We start from the raw sequence: 20,700 nt of genomic DNA, 5'->3' as shown, positions 1-20,700 counted from the left end.
TGCTTTGAGTATTTAGTATGATTTTCTTACTGAGCCGTGGTCGCTCACTCCATTTAATTTAATATTTTACAGGTAAAGAGTTGTAGCAAAGGTTCTCAGGGAGCACTAGCGAGACATGAGACTATGAGAGCAGGGCACCACATTTTTATCGATTTATATGGTTTTGGTGTCTATGTGCATATATGTATGTACATGTGACTTTATGTGTGTGTGTGTGTGTGTGTATATATATATATATATATATACATTTTGGTTCTTATATGTATATATGTAGTTATTGTTTTGATGTGCCTATACCTTTATCTTATGGATAGTATTTATTCATGGGAATATATATATATCTATCTGATTATTAGATATATGTGACTGTGTATGTATAACTAATATATATATATATATATGGTTAGTTATTGAAATTGGTTATAAAGTTTCTGTAGGTGGTAATTTTTATAATGGTTACTATTAAGTATTTATTTTATTAATTGTGTTATATTGATGAAAATCTAGTCGATTGGTAGGACTGGTTTGTGTGAATTACTAATTAGGAGTGTTATAGGGCATAATAAAAAAAAATTCCCAAGCCCTCTAAAATAGGGAAACTCTTGTCATTTTTCTGTAACACACCTATTGGTTAGGAAAGGTTACATTTTTGGTGTCAAAGCATGATTTTGGGTGCTTAAATGTAGATATAATAAAATATGTTATAATGTAATATAATATATATACATATATATATACATATATATATAACATATATATATACATATATATACATATATATATATACATATGTATATATATGTATATATATATATGCACATATATATGTATATATATATACATATATATCTATATATACATATATATATATACATTTATATATACATATATATATATATATATATATATATATAGTTTTGCATTCTAGTATTGCACAAGTGCCCTTCATGTCTCATAGATCAGCTTCCGAGAATCGATTGTAGTAAGTTGTTTTCTTTGCCTGTATTCAAATAACAGAATGATAAAATACTTATGTAGTTACACTTATGCAGTTATTAGATGAGGAGTACCACAAAACGTGGACGGGATCATGGAAGAGGTATTCAGAAAGAGAAGGGAGAGCGTCTAACCCTACCCTGTCAGATGGTTCAAGATTTGGGCTAGCAGAAATCAGAGATATAGTCCATCAAGTGTTGATTGAGAGTCAAGATAGACCCACATCTAAAAATATAGCCAGAGATGCCATCCAAGATGAGATTAGAAGTGAGATTCGTAAGGAGGTCATAGAAGAAATCAGAAATGAAATGAGGAATAAGGGGAGAGGAGAAGTTGGAGCTCAAAGGCTACTTGAGCCCATTTATTCCTTACCTAGTCACATACCCCTTCTGAATTTAAAGATACTAAAGATCCTTTGGTGGCTGATGAGTGGATCAAGCAGGTGGAAAGTACCATGGATTTGTTTCCTATGACTGATAAAGAAAAAGTTCGATATGCCACTTTCTTGATGAAGGGAAAGACCCGCGTATGGTAGGACCTAGTTAAAGAAACCAGAAATGTGGGTCTGATGACCTAGCAGGACTTCAGAAGGGCATTTGAGGCCTAATACAGAATAGTTGATGTGGTAGCAGTCAAAGTTCAATAGTTCATTTCTTTGCAGCAGGGGGAAGGTTCAGTAAAGGATTATTCTACTCGTTTTGATATCCTATCTAGTTTTGCTCTAGGTATGGTGAGTACACCTAGTCTTCGGTTGGACAGATTTCTTTAGGGTTTTACGTAACACCCGGATTCAGGTATGCCAGTGAACTCTACTTCCAAAATTACCCCTAGAGTTGATTTTATAACTTCTTGTTTAAAAAATTGTAAAAGAATTATAGAAAACTACTAAATCAGCAATAATTTTCAAAGGGGGTAAAATGGTCATTTTAGAAGGATTTAAAAGACAAAGTAGGAATGAAAATTGAATGGCACACTTGAAATTATATGGTAGTGCTAAGGGTTTTTGGTAGTTGACTAAGGATAAAATAGTCATTTATAGAAAAGGTTAAAGGTAAATTAGTCCAAAAAGGCTTATAAAACCAACCAATTATTCATTTTTTTCTTCCTTGGCCGAGAATCTCCATAATTTTAGCTAAAGTTTTCCTTTAAGCAAAAATTCATCAAAAAATCTAGTTAAACCACATAATTTCCAGAGCCTCTAATTATAAAAAGTGTAGATTTATCAATTCTGGTAAGTTCTAAGGTAAAAAGTTTAATTTTTAAGAGATGTCAAATTTAGGGTTTTGATGGATGATTATATTTTTGGTTGATTAAGGTTGCTAGGAAGAATAAAAGAAGGAGGGTAAGCTTAAATCACCTAATTAGCAAAGAAAATGTAAGAATTTCGTACTTTACATTAAGTAATTTGAGTTAGGTTATTTAAATAACCTTTAATTATATAAGTGTGTAAGTATTAGAATTAAGGTGATTTATGCTTAAAAGAATAAAAAAATTCATTAGGACTTATGATGTAAATTTTGTTATAAGGGTATTTTAGACATTTCATATTCTTAGGGTTAGCTTAGTGGATTTTGTGTGTTGAATATGTGAGAAATGATGAATTGATGAAAGAATTTGCACTAAAAGTAAGCATGTAATTTTTGACCATACGGATAAAAGTGTCATTTTATGGGATATAGGTTAATTTTGCTTAATTATGTGCATGATATGTGTAAAAACCATCATAATAAATATGTATATTCATATGAAATGCACGAGATATATATAAATGCATAAGAAAATAATATGATGTTTGATAAGGAGTGAAAAAAATAAGGGAAAACAATAAATAGGCATATTTCATATTATGGTTATACATGTATACATGAGGAATCATAACATATGCATGATTTCAGAAAAAAAAAAAAAAGATGGAGGAAAAACATTTTCTAAGTTATGCATGTTTTCAGAAAATGGAAAACAAATGTTTTTGGTTTTATAATGACTCATATGATACAGGAAAGCAGAAAGCATGCTTAAAATCCTTACACGCAAGCTGTACTGTATGGACAGTAAAAAAAGATATTAGTTGTACTATGTGGACAGCAAAGAAAAAAAATGTCAGTTGTACTGTGTGGACAACAAAGAAAAAAAATAGAGAAATATGCGTGTAAGGGAGGATTGTACCTTGTGTGGTAACTACGAGTACTGTCTTATGTAGTCTAGATCGGTCAATGAAAATATTTGAAAAAAAAAAAAAAGAGAAAGAATTAGCAAATATTTTATGAAAGTCATTTGCATTAGAATCATGTATGCAAGCCTATGTGGCTGATAAAGAGTTGAGAAAGATATACGATCAGAAAATAGAAAATTCATGACACTTATATATGTATAGATCATAACAAGTGAATCATATTTGTATAGTAAGGAAATGAATAAATAGGTGAAAGAAGAGAATTATGATATGTGTTTAATGCGTGTTTCGTGTCAATTATTTTATATATGAATAGCCCAGACACGCTAAGTATGGAAGAGATTAGTACTGGTATGAAATACTTTGAGTATTGAGTATGATCTTCTTACTGAGCCATGGTTGCTCGCTCCGTTTAATTTAATATTTTACAGGTAAAGAGTTGCAGCAAAGGTTCTCAAGGAGCTCTAATGAGACATGAGGCTGAGGGAGGAAGGCACCATATTTTTGTTGATTTATATGTTTTTGATGTATATGTGAATATATGCATATATATATATACTTGATATAGATATTGATGGATATGTATATATTTTGTTTCCTATATGTATATATGTGATTGTATATATATATATATTTCTATATATGTATATATATATATGATTAGTCATTGAAATTGGTTATAAAGTTTCTATGGGTGGCAATTTTTATAACGGTTATTATTATGTATTTATTTTGTTAATTGTGATTGAGATGATGAAAATCCAGTTAGTTGGTAGGATTGGTTTGTGTGAATTGCTAATTAGGAGTGTTACAGAGCATGGTTAAAAAAAAAACTCCTCGGGCCCTCTAAAATAGGGGAACTCTTGCCGTTTTTCTGTAACACACCTATTAGTCAGGAGATGGTACATCTTAGACTGGAGACAGCCTTACATGTGCTAACTGGACCACAACTTCCTCAAACTTATGAAGAGGCATTGGAGAAAGCATTAAGGTTAGAGGTATACATTAATAAGCTAACCAGGAATACACCTTCTATGACAACACCTCTATCAGTGACAACACCTCAAACAATGATGCTAAGTCGGTCAGCTCTACCTGTTTCGTTAACTGTTTCAGCACCTGCTACAACATCATGAGGCAGTTCAATTGGCTTCAATTTAATAAACAACAGGGGAAAAAGAAAATTTCAGTCGAAAGCAAATAGAAAATGTGGGAAAAGTGACAAAAGCCCTAGAAAAGAAAATATTCCCCAATGTCAGATTTATGGGAGACGTCATAATGAGGAATGTTAGTACCGGCAGAAACAGGTGATTTTTTATAGATGTCGACAGCCAGGGCATATAGCAAAGGATTGCTAGAGTATCGAGGTACTAGTCTTGATACAACTATAATAAATCCTGATTCTACCAGTACAGCCAGGGAAAGGTACTAATGCACGAGTCTATACAGCTACCCATAGTCAGGCGGAGGCTAGCCCATCTGCTGTTACTGGTCAGCTCTTATTCCACTCTGTTTTCTTATATGCATTGATTGATTCAGGAGCTACAGACTCCTTTATTGCACTAGGGGTTATTGAAAAGGTAGGTTTAGTGCCTGTTAGATCTACCTATTCCATTAGAGTTAAGATGCCAGATGGTAGGAGTATGATTACTGATAAGATGTTAAGGGACTAGAAGGTAGTGATACATGGGAGAGAGTTAAAGGTGGATTTGATTGCTTTGATATGGCCGATTTTGATGTTATCCTGAGCATGGATTTCTTAGAAAGATATGAAGTTAAGATTTACTGTAGAAAGAAAAAGGCTCGATTCCAACTTAATAATAGGGATCACTTCAATTTCGGAGAGGGTCATCAGCCTAGTATGATGATTAGTAGTATAAAGGCGTAAAATTTGTTGAAAAATAGGTGTATGGGATATTTAGCTCATGTGGTACATGAGCGTGATATTCAAATATTGGGTGTTCAGGATGTCCCAATAGTACAAGATTTCCTAAATGTTTTTCCTAATGATCTACCAGGTTTACCTCCAGAGAGAGAGTTAGAGTTCAGTATAGAGTTAGAACTTGGCTCAACCCCAATTTCAAAAGCCCCATATCGGATGGCTCCAGCTGAATTACAAGAATTAAAGAAATAGTTGCAAGAACTTTTAGATAAGGATTTTATTAGACCTAGTCACTCTCCTTGGGGAGAGTCCATACTATTTGTCAAAAATATAGATGGGTCACTTCGTATGTGTATGGATTACAGAGAGGTAAATAAACTAACAGTGAAGAATAAATACTTGTTGCCTCGAATTGATGATTTATTTGATCAGTTGAAGGGAGCTTTTATGTTCTCCAAAATTAACTTGAGGTTGAGTTATCACCAAGTGAGGATTGAGAGCAAGATATTCCAAAGATAACTTTTTGGACCTGCTATGGGCACTACGAGTTTGTGGTGATGCCTTTTGGATTGACTAATGCCCCAACAATCTTTATTGATTTAATGAATCGAGTATTTCATGATTCCTTTGACAAATTCTTGGTGGTATTTATTGATGATATCTTGATATACTCCAGGTCAGAAGAAGAACATACCGAACACTTGAGATTTGTGTTACAAAGATTGAGAGAAAAGAAATTATATGCCAAATTCTCTAAGTGTGAATTTTGGTTAGACTAGGTAGTATTTTTGGGACACGTGGTTATTAAAGAAAGTATAGTTGTAGACCCTAGTTAAGTGGAAATAATACTTGAATGGGCGAGGTCGAAGACAATGAAAGAGATCATAAGGTTTTTAGGGTTAGCCGACTATTACAGAAGATTTGTACAGGGTTTTGCCCAGTTGGCCAGGCCACTTACAGTTCTTACTAGATAAGGAACTCTTTTTCTATGGACTGATGCTTGTGAAAAGAGTTTCCAAGAGCTAAAAAGACAGTTGACTACAGCTTCTATTTTAGTATTACTAGAGGAGGGTGTAGACTATGATATTTATTGCGATGCCTCGCATAATGGCTTGGGTGTCATGTTGATGTAGAGGGGTAAGGTGATAGTGTATGTCTCTCGACAATTAAAAGATTATGAAACATGCTACCCTACCCATGATTTAGATTTAGCGGTAGTGGTTTTTGCTTTAAAAATTTAGAGGCATTATTTATATGGAGTTAAATGTAATATCTACACTGACCATAAAAGTCTAAAATATTTTTTCACTCAGAAAGACTTGAATATGCGACAAAGAAGATGGTTAAAGGTAGTAAAAGATTATAAATGTGATATTAAATATCAGCCAGGTAAAGCAAATATGGTAGTCAATGCCTTGAGTAGAAAAATTGTCATAACTTATCTCAACACTCAGATAGAGTTACAAGAAGAGTTTCAGAAAGAACAGATTAAGGTGATAGGGAGTCAGGTGGCTAAATTGGAAATTCAACCTAATCTCCTCAATGAAATAAAAGAGAAGCAAGTAAAAGATTTGTGGTGCCAAAAAATGAGTCAACAAATACGTGAGGGGCAAACAACTAAGTTTCAAATGATTGATGGCATAATTAAGTTTAGAAACAGGGTATGTATTCCCCAAGATTTGGGATTGAGAAAGAAAATCATGAGTGAAGCACATGATACACTTTACACTGCCCATATTGGGGGAGTAAAAATGTATCAAGATTTAAAGAAAACTTATTGGTGGATAAGTATGAAGAAAGATATTGGTGACAATGTAGCCAAGTGCTTGGTATGCCAACAAGCTAAGGTCGAGCATTAGAGACCTTCAGGTTTGCTCCACCCACTTAGTATTCATGAATGGAAGTGGGACGATATTTCAATGGATTTCATCATTAGCCTACCTCAAGTATAGAAAGGCTATAATGCACTATGGGTGATTGTAGATAGATTGACTAAATCGGAACATTTTATTCCAGTAAAAGATAGTTTTGCTTTAGATCAACTGGCCCAGATTTATGTACGAATAGAGACCTTATTACATGGCGTATCCAAAACTATTGTGTCAGATAGAGACCCTAGATTTGTCTTAGCTTTTTGGGGTAGTTTACAGAGAGCATTGGGTACTAGGTTGGCATTTAGCATAACATATCATCCTCAAACAGATAGTCAGACAGAAAAGGTGAATCAAATACTAGAGGATATGTTAAGGGTCTGTTGTTTAGATTACAAAATGACCTATTATGAAATGGTTCCATTGATAGAATTTGCATATAATAATAGCTACCAGTCCACCATTAAAATGGCACTATATGAGGCTTTTTATGGAAAAAAGTGCAGATCCCTATTACATTGGGATGACATAAAAGAGCAAGATGATTTGAGTCAAACTCTTGGGCCTGAGTTAACCGAAAGGATGGTGGAAGACATAAAGACTATCAAGACTAGTTGAAGAAAGCTCAAGGCAAACAAAATAGCTATGCAGATTTGAAAAGGAAAGAAATAGAGTTTCAATCGGGTGACAAAGTTTTTGTAAAAGTAGCCCCTTACAAGCACATAATAAGATTCAAAAGAAAAGGGAAACTTGCTCTAAGATTTATTAGCCCATTTGAAATTTTAGAAAGAGTGGGCAATGTGGCTTATAGACTTGCACTTCCACCTAGTATGGATCGAGTTCATAATGTATTTCATATTTCTTTGTTGAGAAAGTACATCAACGATCCTTCACATGTATTGAAATCATATTATGTGGAATTAAAAGAAGATTTAGCTTATGAGGACCAACCGGTGCAGATACTAGATAAAAAAATAAAAAGCTCTGAAATAAGATAATTCCATTAGTGAAAGTATTATGGAAGAATCATAAGGTGGAAGAAGCCACATGGGAGGTTGAGCAACAAATGAGAGAAAGATTTCCCAACCTATTTCTTTAAAAGGGGGAAGAAATGTAACACTCGGATATAGGTATGTTAGTAAACTCTACTTTTAAAACTACCCCTAGAATTGATTTTATAACTAGTTGTTTAAAGAAATTGTAAAAGAATTATTTAAAATCACTAAATTAGCAATAATTTTCAAAGGGGATAAACTAATCATTTTAGAAGGATTTAAGAGACAAAGTGGGAATGTAATTGAATGGCACACTTGAAATTATATAATGGTGCTAAGGGTTTTTGGTAATTAACTAAGGATAAAATAGTCATTTTTGGATAAGGTTAAGGGTAAATTAGTCCAAAATTCTTATAAAACCATCAAACTATTCATTTTCTTCTTCCTTGGCTGAGAACTCTCCATAATTTTACTAAAGTTTTTCTTCAAACAAAAATTTACAAAAAACCAAGCTAAACCACCTAATTTCCAGAGTCTTCAATTATAAAAAGTGTAGATCTATCAATTCTGGTAAGTTCTAAGGTAAAAAGTTTAATTTTTAAGAGATGTCAAGTTTAGAATTTTGATGGATGATTATGTTTTTGGTTGATTAAGGTTGTTAGGAAGAAGAAAAAAAGGAGGATAGGCTTAAATCACCTAATTAGCAAAGAAAAGGTAAGAATTTCATACTTTACATATTTGAAGTAATTTGAGTTAGGTTATTCAAATAACCTTTACTTGTATAAGTGTGTAGGGTATAGAATTAAGGTGATTTATGCTTAAAAGAATAAAGAAATTCATTAGGACTTATGATGTAATTTTTTTGTCATAAGGGTATTTTAGACATTTCTTATTCCTAGGGTTAGCTTAGTTGATTTTGTGTATTGAGTATATGAGAAATGATGAATTGATAGAATAATTTGCACTAAGGGTAGCATATAAATTTTGGCCATAAGGATAAAAGTGTCATTTTATGTGATATAGGTTAATTTTGCTTAATTATGTGCATGATATGTGTTAAAACCATTATAATAAATATGTATATTCATATGGAATGCATGAGATATATGTAAATGCATGAGAAAATAATTTGATGTTTGATAAGGCTTAAAAAGAATAAGGAAAAACAATGAATGGGCATATTTCATCTTATGATTATACATGTATACATGAGAAATCATAGCATATGCATGATTTTAAAAAATAAAGAAAGAGGAAAAACGTTTTCTAAGTTATGCATGTTTTTGGAAAATGGAAAACAAGTGTTTTTAGTTTTATAATGACTTATATGATACAAGAAAACAGAAAACATACTTAAAATCCTTACATGTGAGTTGTACTGTGTGGACAATAAAGAAAGATATCAATTGTACTGTGTGGACAACAAAGAAAGATATTAGTTGTTCTATGTGGAAAGTAAAAAAAGATGTCAACTGTACTGTGTGGACAACAAAGAAAATAAAATAGAGAAGTATGCATGTAAGAGAGGATTGTACCTTGTATGGTGACTACGAGTACTATCCTATATAGTCTAGATCGATCAATGAAAATATTTGACAAAAAAAAAATATTTTATGAAAGTCATTTGCATTAAAATCATACACGCAAGCCTATGTGGCTAATAAAGAGTTGAGAAAGATATACGATCAGAAAATAGAAAAGTTATGACACTCATACATGCATAAATCATAACGAGTGAATCATATTTGTATAGTAAGGAAATAAATAAATGGTGAAAGAAGAGAATTATGATATATGTTTTATGCGTGTTCTGTGTCAATTATTTTATATGTGAATAGCCCAGACATGCTGAGTATGGAAGAGATTAGTACTGGTATGAAATGCTTTGAGTATTTAGTATAATTTTCCTACCGAGTCATGGTTGCTTACTCCATTTAATTTAATATTTTACAGGTAAAAAGTTGTAACAAAGGTTCCTGGGAAGCACTAATAAGACATAAGGCTATGGGAGGGGGGCACCACATTTTTATTGATTTATATGGTTTTGGTGTTTATGTGCTTATATATATGTACATGTGACTTTATGTGTGTATATATATATATATACACATTTTGGTTCTTATATGTATATATGTAGTTATTGTATTGATGTGTCTATACCTTTATCTAATAGATAGTATATACTCATGGGAATATATATATATATCTTTCTGATTATTGGATATATGTGATTTTGTATATATATATGGTTAGTTGTTGAAATTGGTTATAAAGTTTATGTGGGTGGTAATTTTTATGATGGTTACTATTAAGTATTTATTTTGTTAATTGTGTTATGTTGATAAAAATCTAGTCGGTTGGTAGGATTGGTTTATGTGAATTGCTAATTAGAGTGTTACAGGGCATAATAAAAAAAAAAATCCCTAGACCCTCTAAAATAGGGGAACTCTTGCTATTTTTCTGCAACACACCTATTGGTTAGGAGAGGTTACATTGGTCTCCATTTTGCGGTCTTTGCTTTCAACACTAGCCCCTTCAATTAAAAAATTAGATAAAACAATTAATGTTTTTTGTGCTTTTGAATTTTATATAGGTATCAAATCCAAATATTTATTCCATACGACAAGACTTTAGAAACCTGTCGTCAGGAAAAGGCATCCAAATTTTAATTCGTAGAACAGAATTAATAAATACGTATATACAAAAAATACTTATTATGTATACAATGGTAATTAATTAAAACTAGAATCATTAACTTCAATTACAAGACAATCTTATTTGGCCAAACGACTATTTCCCACCCAAGGTTTGATAATTTCTCAAGTTTCCACCCTTTAACTATGGAAACACCAAACACCCACCTATGGCCAGTTAGATTTAACAAAACCCTAACGGTGGTAAATTTAATCTCATTTTCCCCTCTAAAAGTTTAAAAACTAATATTTTTTCCTTAAGCTAAGTTTGAAAATATCGCATTTCCCTTCCTAGGGTTTGAAAATATCGCATTTTCCCCCTAGGGTTTATCTCTCCATTGCCATCATCGGCCGTCTTCCCCTCCCGACGGTTTCTCTTTCACTGACGGCTGCCCTAAACTCTTGCACTACTCATCCGACGCAGAGATAAGTCGTTTGGGAAGAGAAATCTTCTTCCCAAACGACGAAGACGAGATCTCGTCTTCATCGTCTGGGAAGGCGATCGTCTTCCCAGACGACTTATCCGACGATGCTAATTGCAGTTTTCTTCATCGTAGTTGGAAGATGAAGACGAAGATTAAGCTCGATCGCAGTTGGAAAATGAAGACGACGATGACGATGACGACGACTGGGAAGACGAAGAACTTCGTCTTCCACGGCTTCTCCGACTCCGATGGGGGTCCAAATGGGAGGAAAGAGATTATCGGAAGGAGAGGATGCTTCGGGAGGGAGAGACCATCGGCAATGTCATCAGAGATTTCAAAAAGAAACCCTAGGGTGAAACTGCGATTTTTTAAAACTTAGGCTGGGGGAAAGTTTTAGTTTTTAAAGTTTAGGGGGCAAAATAGATTCTATTTAAGTTTATTTTTAATATTACAGAGAAAATGATGATTTTACCCTTGCCACTTTTAGGGTTTTGTTAAATCTAACCGGCCATGGGTAGGTATTTGGTGTTTCCATAGTTAAAAGGTGGAAACTTGAGAAAACATCAAACCTTAGGTGGGAAATAGTCATTTGGCCATCTTATTTAAGTAATAAAATACAAAAACTTACCATTAGCTTTTCTACTCTCAACCATGGAGATGACAAGTAAAAGAGAAAGCAATAAAATCAAGTTCAAAAGCATGACTGTTTTGTTTGCCTTTGCCATCTTTTCTTATTCTTTCTCAAATAATTAAATTAATTCTCTTTTCTGAGATACAAAATCCCTTGCACAACCGCTTCTATTTATACTAATTTGTGTTTAGATGGAAGCCAAAAATCATTGTTAATAGTTTAATTTTTAACATTGGGTTTGTTGCCTTTATAAAGGAAAGTGATGTGTATTGTGATTCACATCATTTAGTTTAATTTGAATTTTGTGTTTTCTGCTCATGCAAGATCAAAATTTTTGTCTGGTTATATATACTTGCATTAGAATAGGACAATAAATTAAGAATTCAAATAATTAAAGAATATTAAGTTAATAATGCATCTTTTCTTCTCTACTTATTTGCATATTAAGTACAAGAGATTAAGGATTGAATGAGATAAATATTAATTTAAATTTGATCCTTATCCAAAATTTAAATTTGTTGACCACACACAGACGTATATTCCCTTATACACGAGTTTGTGTTTCTTCCAAATTTAGTCGTTTTTGTAATACCCGGATTCAGGTATGTCAATAAACTCTACTTCCAAAATTACCCCTAGAGTTGATTTTATAACTTGTTGTTTAAAAAAATTATAAAAGAATTATTTAAAACCACTAAATGAGCAATAATTTTCAAATGGGGTAAAATGATCATTTTAGAAGGATTTAAGATACAAAGTGGGAATGTAAATTAAATGGCACACTTGAAATTATATAATGGTGCTAAGGGTTTTTGGTAATTGGCTAAGGATAAAATAGTCATTTTTGGAGAAGGTTAAGGGTAAATTAGTCCAAAATGTTTATAAAACCAACCAACTATTCATTTTCTTCTTCCTTGGCCAAGAATCTCCATAATTTTACTAAAGCTTTTTCTTCAAGCAAAAATTCATCAAAAAACCTAGCTAAACCATCTAATTTCTAAAGCCTTCAATTATAAAAAGTGTAAATGTATCAATTCTGGTAAATTTTAAGATAAAAAATTTAATTTTTAAGAGATGTGAAGTTTAGAGTTTTGATGGATGATAATGTTTTTGGTTGGTTAATGTTGCTAGGAAGAAGAAAAGAATGAGGATAGACTTAAATCACCTAATTAGCAAAGAAAACGTAAGAATTTCATACTTTACATACTTGATGAAAATCCAGTCGGTTGGTAGGACTGGTTTGTGTGAATTGTTAATTAAAAGTATTACAGGGCATTAAAAATAATAATAAAAAATTTTCCTAGACCCTCTAAAATAGGGAAACCCTTGTCATTTTTCTGTAACACACCTATTGGTTAGAAAAGGTTACATTTTTTTGTATTAGAGACAAAGTGGGATGTAAATTGAATGACACACTTAAAATTATATAATGGTGCTAAAAGTTTTTGGTAATTGGTTAAAGATAAAATAGTCATTTTTAGAAAAGGTTAAGGGTAAATTAGTCCAAATAAAACCAACCAACTATTCATTTTCTTCTTCCTTGGTCAAGAATCTCCATAATTTTACTAAAGCATTTTCTTCAAGCAAAAATTATTGAAAAAGGGGTGTACGGGATATTTAGCTCATGTGTTGCATAAGCGCGATATTCAAAGATTGGGTGTTTAAGATGTCCCAATAGTATGAGATTTCCCAGATGTTTTTCCTTATAAGCTATCAGGTTTACCTCCAGAGAGAGAGTTGGAATTCAGTGTAGAGTTAGAACTGAGCTCAGCCCCAATTTCAAAGCCCCTTGCTGGATAGCTCCAGCTGAATTACAAGAATTAAAAAAACAGTTGCAAGAACTTTTAGATAAGGGTTTTATTAGACCTAGTCATTCTCCTTGGGGAGCGCCCATACTATTTGTCAAAAAGAAAGATAGGTCACTCCGTATGTGCATAGATTACAAAGAGTTGAATAAACTAACAATGAAGAATAAATACTCATTGCCTCGAATTGATGATTTATTTGATCAGTTGAAGGGAGGTTTTGTGTTCTCCAAAATTGACTTGAGGTTGGGTTATCACCAAGTGAATATTGCATAGCAAGATATTCCAAAGACAGTTTTTCAAACCCGCTACGGGCACTACGAGTTTGTGGTAATGCCCTCTGGATTGACTAATGCCCCAACAATCTTTATGGATTTAATGAATCGAGTATTTCATGATTGCCTTGACAAATTCTTGGTAGTATTTATTGATGATATCTTGATATACTCCAGATCTGAAGAAGAATATATTGAACACTTGAGATTTTTGCTACAAAGATTGAGAGAAAAGAAATTGTATGCCAAATTCTCTAAGTGTGAATTCTGGGTGGATCGGGTATTATTTTTGGGACACGTGGTTACTAAGGAAGGTATAGTTGTAGACCTTAGTAAAGTGAAAACAATACTTGAATGAGTGAGGCTGAAGACAATGAAAGAGATCAGAAGCTTTTTAGGGCTAGCCGACTATTACAGGAGATTTGTATAAGGTTTTGCCCGGTTAGCCAAGCCACTTACAACTCTTACTAGACAAGGAACTCATTTTCTATGGATTGATGATTGTGAAAAGAGTTTCCAAGAGTTAAAAAGATGGTTGACTACAGCTCCTATTGCGATGCCTCGCATAATCGCTTAGGAGTCATGCTGATGTAGAGGGGTAAGGTGATAGCGTATGCCTTTCGACAGTTAAAAGATTATGAAACACGCTACTTTACCCATGATTTAGAGTTAGCGGCAGTGGTTTTTGCTTTAAAAATTTGAAGACATTATTTATATGGAGTTAAATGTAATATCTACACTAACCATAAAAGTCTAAAATATTTTTTCACTCAAAAAGACTTGAATATGCGATAAATAAGATGGTTTGAGCTAGTCAAAAATTATGAATGTGATATTAAATATCAGCCCGATAAAGCAAATATGGTAGCTGATACCCTGAGTAGAAAGATTGTCATAGCTCATCTCACCACTCAAATAGAGTTACAGGAAGAGTTTTAGAGGGAACAGATTGAGGTGATAAAGAGTCGGTTGGCCAGATTGGAAATTTAACCTAATCTCCTCAATGAAATAAAAGATAAGCAAGTAGAAGATTTATGGTGTAAGAAAATGAGTCAACAGATATGTGAGGGGAAAGTAACTGAGTTTCAAATGATTAATGACATGCTCAAGTTTAGAAACAAGGTATGTATTCCCAAGATCTGGAATTGAGAAAGAAAATCATTAGTGAAACATATGATACACTTTACACTGCCCATCTTGGGGGAGCAAAAATGTATCAAGATTTTAAAAAAACTTATTGGTGGATAGGTATGAAGAAAGATATTGGTCACTATGTAGCCAAGTGTTTGGTATGTCAACAGGTTAAGGCCAAGCATCAAAGAACTTTGGGTTTGCTTCCCCCACTTAGTATTCCTAAATGGAAGTGGGAAGATATTTCAATGGATCTCATCATTGGCCTATCTCGAGTACAAAAAGGTTATAATGCACTGTGGGTGATTGTAGATAGATTGACTAAATCAGTACATTTTATTCCAGTGAAAGATAGTTTTGCTTCAGATCAACTAGCTTAGATTTATGTATGTGATATTATGAGATTACATGGCATACCCAAAACTATTGTGTCAGATAGAGATCCTAGATTTGTTTCAGCTTTTTGGGGTAGTTTACAAAGAGCATTGGGTACTAAGCTGGCATTTAACACAACATATCATCTTCAAACAGATGGTCAGACAAAAAGGGTGAATCAAATACTAAAGGATATGTTGAGGGTCTGTTGTTTAGATTACAAAATAACCTGGCATGAAATGGTTTTGTTGATAGAATTTGCATATAATAATAGTTACCAGTCCACCATTAAAATGGCATCGTATGAGGCTCTTTATGGAAGAAAGTATAGATCCCCATTACATTGGGATGACATAGGAGAGCGAGATGATTTGAGTCAAGTTCTTGGGCCTGAGTTAACCCAAAGGATGGTGAAAGATATAAAGACTATTAAGACTAGATTGAAGCAAGCTCAGAACAGACAAAAAAGTTATGCAGATTTGAAAAGGAAAGAAATAGAGTTTCAACCGGGTGACAAAGTTTTTGTGAAAGTAGCCCCCTACAAGTACGTGATGAGATTTGAAAGAAAAGGGAAACTTGCTCCAAAATTTATTGGCCCATTTGAAATTCTAAAAAGAGTGGGCAAGGTGGCTTATAGACTTGCACTTCCACCTAGTATGAATTGAGTTCATAATGTATTTCATATTTCTTTATTGAGAAAGTACATCAGCGATCCTTCACATGTATTGAAATCAAATTATGTGGAATTAAAAGAAAATTTAGCTTATGAAGAGCAGCCGATGCAGATACTAGACAGAAAAATAAAAGAGCTCCAAAATAAGACAATTCCATTAGTAAAAATATTATGGAAGAATCATAAGGTGGAAGAAGCCATATGGGAGGTTGAGCAATAAATGAGAGAGAGATTTCCCAACCTATTTGTCTAAATTTTGAGGTTGAAATTCTTTTAAGGGGGGAAGAAGTATAACATTCGGATTCAGGTATGTCAGTAAACTCCACTTTCAAAATTACCCCTAAAGTTGATTTTATAACTTGTTGTTTAAAGAAATTGTAAAAGAATTATAGAAAACTATTAAATAAGCAATAATTTTCAAAAGGGGTAAAATGGTCATTTTAGAAGGATTTAAGAGACAAAGTGGGAATGTAAATTGAATGGCACCCTTGAAATTATATAATGGTGCTAAAGGTTTTTGGTAATTGGTTAAGGATAAAATAGTTATTTTTGGAAAAGGTTAAGGGTAAATTAGTCTAAAATGCTTATAAAACCAACCAACTATTCATTTTCTTCTTCCTTGGCTGAGAATCTCCATAATTTTACTAAAGCTTTTTCTTCAAGAAAAAATTCATCAAAAGACCTAGCTAAACCACTTAATTTTCAGAGCCTCCAATTATAAAAAATGTAGATCTATTAATTCTGGTAAGTTCTAAGGCAAAAAATTTAATTTTTAAGAGATATGAAGTTTAGAGTTTTGATGGATGATTATGTTTTTGGTTGATTAAGATTACTAGGAAGAAGAAAAGAAGGAGGATAGACTTCAATCACCTAATTAGCAAAGAAAAAGTAAGAATTTCATACTTTACATACTTGAAGTAATTTGAGTTAGGTTATTTAAATAACCTTTACTTATATAAGTGTGTAAGGTATTAGAATTAAGGTGATTTATGCTTAAAAGAATAAAGAAATTCATTAGGACTTATGAAGTAATTTTTTGCCATAAGGATATTTTAGACATTTCATATTATTGGGGTTAGCTTAGTGGATTTTGTGTATTGAGTATGTAAGAAATGATGAATTGATGGAATAATTTACACTAAGGGTAGACATATAACTTTTGGTCATAAGGACAAAAGTGTCATTTTATATGATATAGGTTAATTTTGCTTAATTATGTGCATGATATGTGTAACAATCCTTATATTAAGCCTATATTATATATTTTGAAATTAATTCGATGCATGAGATATATACAAATGCATGAGAAAATAATATGATGTTTGATAAGGAGTGAAAAGAATAAGGGAAAACAATGAATGGGCATATTTCCTCTTATGGTTATACATGTATACATGAAGAATCATACATATATATGATTTCAGAAAAATAAAGAAAGGGGAAAAACATTTTCTAAGTTATGCATGTTTTCAGAAAATGGAAAACAAGTGTTTTTGATTTTATAATGACTCATATGATATAAGAAAGCAGAAAACATACTTAAAATCCTTACACGGGAGCTGTATTGTGTGAACAGCAAAGAAAAATGTCAGTTGTACTATGTGGACAACAACAAAAATAATAATAATAGAGAAATATACGTGTAAGAGAAATATGCGAGTACTATCCTATATAGTCTAGGCCGGTTAATAAAAATATTTGACAAAAAAAAAAGAATTAGCAAATATTTTATGAAAGTCATTTGCATTAGAATCATGCATGCAAGCCTATGTGGCTGATAAAAAGTTAAAAAAGATATATGATCAAAAAATAGAAAAGTCATGGCTTTCTTACATTATAAATCATAACGAGTGAATCATATTTGTATAGTAAAGAAATGAATAAATAGGTGAAAGAAGAGAATTATGATATGTGTTTAATGTGTATTCCGTGTTAATTATTTTTTTGTAAATAGCTCAGACATGTTGAGTATAAAAAGATTAGTACTGGTATGAAATTCTTTAAGTATTAAGTATAATCTTCTTATTGAGCCATGGTCGCTCACTCTGTTTAATTTAATATTTTATAGGTAAAGAGTTGCAGTAAAGGTTCCCGGGGAGCACTAGTGAGACGTGAGGCTGAGGGAGGAAGACACCATATTTTTATTGATTTATATGTTTTTGATGTATATGTGAATATATATATATATAAACATACTTAATATAGATATTGGTGGATATGTATATATTTTGTTTCCTATATGTATATATGTGATTATGTATATCTATATCTATATATGTATATATATATATAACTAGTCATTGAAATTGGTTATAAAGTTTTTGTGGGTGGTAATTTTTATGATGGTTATTATTAGGTATTTATTTTGTTAATTGTGATTAGGTTGATAAAAATCTAGTCGGTTGGTAGGACTGGTTTGTGTGAATTGCTAATTAAGAGTGTTATAGGGCATTAAAAATAATAATAAAAAATTTCCTCGGTCCCTCTAAAATAAGGGAACTCTTGCCCTTTTTTTGCAACACACCTATTGGTTATAAGAGGTTACAATTTTCATATATTTTATGAGAAATAACCATTTTATCCTTGTCTACACACACGGATGTAGGAACGCCCTCACAAGAATGTGAACCCCAAAATCACAAACTAAAATTAACAAATACAAATTAAGAGGAAAAAGATGAAAATAAGCTTGGGCATACCTATAGGCGTTACACATATGCCCTTAGTAGAAAGATGTTTTTATCACAACTTTCAACTCAAAGGGAGATTCAGGCATATCTAGATAGAGTTAATTATTGGGGCTTTGTCAAGGTTATAAATTAAAATCCACGTTAGTGAAGATAAGTAAAGTTGCATAGTTAAAGGATGATTACTATAAAAAAAAAATGGTACGTAAATTTCTAGATGGTCTCGACATAGATGTCTAAATAGTGGATAGTGTGGTCAGATTCAAAGGTAGGGTATGTGTTCCACTTGTCAGTGAGTTGAGGCAAAAGATTTTATCAAAGGCTCACAATTCTCTTTACTTGTCCACATCAAGGGTGTAAAGATGTATCAAGATTTGAGGAGGAGTTTTTGGTGGTTGGGTATAAAGAAAGGTATGGGGAATACGTACCTAAGTTTCTGACCTGTCAATAGGTTAATGTTGATCACCAAGGACTATCAGGGTTGTTTCAGCCTCTGAGTGTACTAAAATGGAAATAAGAGCATATCTAGATGGATTTCATATATAGGCTCTCAAGAGTTTAGGGTAGATATAATGTACTATGGGTGATTATAGACAAATCAACCAAGTTGGCGCATTCCCTACCAATTAAAAACACCACTCCTACAAATCAGTTAAGTAAGATGTATGTGAGGGTGGGAACACATTATTTGTTATCAATCCTTTCCAAAACTCGTTACAATCAATGAATGAAATATCACTTAAAACTCTCTCTTTTTAGTGGATGAGGACAAAGTCAGAAAATGGATTAAAATATCCTTAATTCACTGATAATGTGCCTTGTATAAACTTGTTATGTGCACATTTTACACACATTTTATGGACTAGACTAGTAAATTAAGAGCAGTTTAGGTAGATTTAGTTTTGTTTATGAATAATTTCAAGTTAATTTCATAATATTTTTCTCATTTAAGTTCTTATACCTATTGTTGTAAGTGATATGGAAAAGTTTAAAGAAATAAGGTGTAATACCTATAGGTACGTCCAAGGTTAATTTTGTCATTTGCCTCATGATTATGCTTGCTTGTGTTTTTGTGATTTTAGATGTGCACAGTCATGTGACAGGCTTCATACACCCATTTGTGTGTTGGTAAGGGCAAAATAGTCGTTTCTTATAAGGTACATGAAAATGGCAAAGTTTGGGAGAAATACACACCTGTGTATGAGGAACTACATGCTGATATGTGATCAATAAATTTAATTTTCGATAAAGAGTAGTTTTATGGCAGTTTTAGAAAACTATCACTAATGGATAATGACTTACACACTCGTGTGTATATTCATTCATTATACTTTTAGAGAATAAAAGAGAAGATTAAGAGAGCTTAAGGAGCACGGAGTCAAAGGTTACTAAAAGCTATTCCTTTGCCATGAAAACACTTACATATTTGTCGGAAGAGAGGTAAGTACGATGTCCACTCTTGGTTGAATTGACTACTTAATGGTTTGGTATTTTTTGGTGAATTATGATAAATAATGATGATAGTGATCGATCTATTTGGGCTTTATAATTTGAGGCCATGATTATGTATTGGTTTACAATATGAATTTATATGTTCATTGATAAGATTGATGATACGTAAATAATCAACTGAATATTTGGTGATTCGTGAATTTTAAAGTGCATTTGATGGTTAAATTGATTTAACAACTTATTAGGAATAAATGTGAGTGGTTTAGTTAATTAAATATAAATGTGGCAATTAGGGTGACCTGGCTTAAAGCATAGGAAAATAACCCGACCTAAAAGAGTCATGGATATATGTTGCTAACCCCCAAGGTTGCAATTGATTTAAATCAGGTTTTCTACCTGTCCATAACTCATTAAGAGTAAAAGCAATTGATTTAGTGGGCACTTAGTTAAGTACCTAGGCAATAATTAATAACACATCACCTCAAAATAATATTGGATGATTTGTCTACACCATTATCGACCTACCTATTTCCAATAGAGTTCGATTTCTTTTTTCCACTACACATTTTTATTGTAGAGTTCTTGAAATTGTTATTTGCCTCACTATTCCTTTTTTACTATATAATTCCTTGAATT

General features: G+C 32.3%; 1 pseudogene; it reads left to right on the top strand.

Annotated features, from left to right (window-relative positions):
- The first annotated feature begins 4,490 nt into the window (after positions 1 to 4,490).
- LOC123217743 overlaps positions 4,491 to 20,700 on the top strand; it is a 34,942-nt pseudogene continuing 18,732 nt past the window's right edge.

The sequence above is a fragment of the Mangifera indica genome, chromosome 1, assembly GCF_011075055.1.
Source record: "Mangifera indica cultivar Alphonso chromosome 1, CATAS_Mindica_2.1, whole genome shotgun sequence".
NCBI lineage: Eukaryota > Viridiplantae > Streptophyta > Magnoliopsida > Sapindales > Anacardiaceae > Mangifera > Mangifera indica.
This window is presented reverse-complemented; position numbering and strand designations above follow the sequence as displayed.